We start from the raw sequence: 2,947 nt of genomic DNA on the forward strand, positions 1-2,947 counted from the left end.
CAGCGCTCTCTCGCGGCCGCAGCCGAGCCGAGCCGATCCGAGCCGCTTTTCGCTCCCGAGAAGTGTCCGGGGAGCTCAGTGCCACCCACCCAGGGAGCGTGTCACCCCTTCTGCCCACTGTCCCCCTCGATACCAACTCCCCGATCGAGGCAGTGAGCGCAGCTCCGCTGCCACATCCCCGTTTGTCCCAGGTCCGCAGATGGGTTTTAGGCAGAAACTGCCGGGGATGGGCAGAGCCCCAGCAGAAATCCCAACAGAAGCCCCCGCAGGCACTGGGAGCACCGACGGTGCTATCGGGACATGGTACAGGGGGACGGACACGAAGGGACACGAGGGGACACGAGCGAGTGCCTGCAGAGGGGTGGGAGTTGCCCCCGCACCTTGTGGCTTCTTGGAGCTCTTGGGCACTTGGGAGCGGGGAGCCAGGCTTTCCTTCTTCTTCCGAGGCTCCTTGGTGAATTTGGAGGAGGGGTCCTTGTCGCTCTCCTCCTCACCCTTCTCCTCCTTCTTCTTCCTCACCTTCTTCACCCCTGTGTATTTCAAGAGATGCCCAGGATGGAGAGCGCCTCAGGTGCAGGGTGGGGCACCCCATTTCCCCCCATTTCCCCCCATTTCCCCCATTTCTGTGGGGGATCTGTGCTCACCCTGTGCCAGGGCTGGAGCCTCCTCGGCAGCCCCTGCCTCACTCGGTTTCTTCACCCGCGGCCGCCGTGGTTTGGCCTCGGGCTCCAGCCCGGGCTCCTGCCTCTTCTTCTTCAGCTTCTGCCCTCATGGGCGGTGCTGCAGAGGTGGTGCCAGCCTTAAACTCCTTTTCCCTTTACAGGGAACCCCTGCTCAATCAGCACTGGGTCCCTTTCAGAAATACAGCCGGGCTTTCCCCTGGCCCAGCACGGGAGCAGGGACAGACGCACTGACACCTTCCAAAGGGTGACTTACCATGGGCAGCCCCCCAAGGAAGGCAGAGGGAGGAAAACAGAAAGGTCTGTTAGCAGACAGACAGACAGAACATCTGCCCTGGAGATGAGGGAGGTGATGATGGTGCTGCTGTGACACCGTGCCAGCACAGAGGGACCAATCTCACTGTGGCCATGGGGACCCTGGCTGGGAGCCACTCTGGGCACTGGTGGCCTCACTGGGCACCTGAGCTGGGACAGGGGACATAGGGAGGGGCAGACAGCCTGGACTCTCACCTCCATCAGCTCTCACACCCACAAGAGGCTCCTGAGGATGGCAAGGAGGTCAGCAGGAGCAGGGAAGCAGGAGGATTAGGCACAGCACATCTAATCCTGGTGAGCTGGGGCTATAAATAACCCGGATTTACCAAATACAGAGCATGTGGGTCAGCACCTAGCTCTGGGCAGGAGGTGTTTGGGGAGTGGGTGTCAGCTCAGGGCTCTCAGAAAGTGATCTCAGCAAATCCAGGTGCTCTGAGGCTTCCACTGCCCGGCAGAGCATCTTCTCCCTTGCAGGAAATCAGTCCTGCCCTGCTTCTCCCTCATGCTCCAGGGCAGTGTGTGAAGGCGTTCTGCAAAAAGTGGGATCCTGATGGATCCCTGTGATATCCCAGGGCTGTGAATTTGGGGAGGGGGAGCTGGGGGCTCCATGGTGAAGCTGGGAACTGGCTGCTTTCTTCCGTGTCATGAGCTCACACAGAAAATCTCCTTTGCACCCCCTAATCCCTTAAGCAGCTGCAGGGTGGGCAACTACTCCCTTACTTAACAAAGGCCTTCAAGGAGGAGCTGCTGATTAAAAATTAAATTGGGTGGGGGATGAAATTGCTGCTGAGACCCCTCCAAGGCTGGGGGCACCTGGGGGCTGTTCTGAAATGCAGGGAAAGGGGGTCTGGCTTTCAGGGTCATGGCCTGGGGAAAGTGAGTCACAGTTTACAGCTTAACTGAGGGGCTTAATTAAACTGTTATCTAAGAACTAGGAACCTTCCTCATGGGGTGCTTCACAGTGATGGAGGGGGGTTCAGAAGGACTCACAAAGAAGGGAGGGCTGTGGAATTGTCTCTACCCACCTGCTCTGGAGGGAGTTCCCAAAAATCTCATGCCCTCACAGGCTGCAGCACACCAATGGAGCAGCCCCAAATCAGCCTTGGTGTGGACTCTGGGGTTGGAGGGTCTCTGATGTCCCCAGCCCTCGGGGACAGCCACGGCAGGGGATGGTGGCACATGGGATGGAGGGGAAGGATTTTTTCTCACCTGTTTGGGCTTGTGCTGCTGGGGGCTCCCCGGCTCCTCACTGGGGCTGTGGGGCATAGAAACCAAAAGGCTCAGGGCTTTCACAGACCCTGAGGCACGGGATTGCCCCAGTTTTTGGTAAAGAGGGAAAGGTCAGTCTTTCATTTGGTTCATTTGGTTCCCTGTCTCGACTGGGTCGAGCTTGCCTGACATCATCCTTCCTAACCAGGAGCACAGGACAGGCTCTGCCTTGGCCGGGGCGGGACAGCAAGGAGCTTAATTTGGGGATCCCCATCTAAGGAACTTTTCCTCTCTGCAAATCAACGAGCATCATCCCGCCAACCCCCAAAGAAACAACACCGTGATAGAACTGCTCACTGAAGTGCACTGAGATTGAAAACAGGAGAAAAGAAGGGAGGAGAGGGAAGTGCGCTGGGGGTGCCCAGTACATCACCCACCCAGGGGATCCCACCCTGCAGATCCCACCCCACATTACCCACACTGCAAATTGCTCCCCACGGATCCCACACTGCAGATCCACCAGCAAATCCCACTCTACAGATCCCACCCAGCGGATCCCACACTCTGGATCCCAAACCACATCACCCACCCTGCAAATCGTACCCCACAGATCCCATCCTGCAGATCCCACCCAGTGAATCCCACCCAGCAGATCCCATCCTACATATCCCACCCCACATCACCCACCCTGCAAATCGCACCCAGCAGATCTCAGACCACACCACCCACCCTGCCCCCGGCAC

The sequence above is a fragment of the Geospiza fortis genome, unplaced genomic scaffold, assembly GCF_000277835.1.
Source record: "Geospiza fortis unplaced genomic scaffold, GeoFor_1.0 scaffold422, whole genome shotgun sequence".
Taxonomy (NCBI): Eukaryota; Metazoa; Chordata; class Aves; order Passeriformes; family Thraupidae; genus Geospiza; species Geospiza fortis.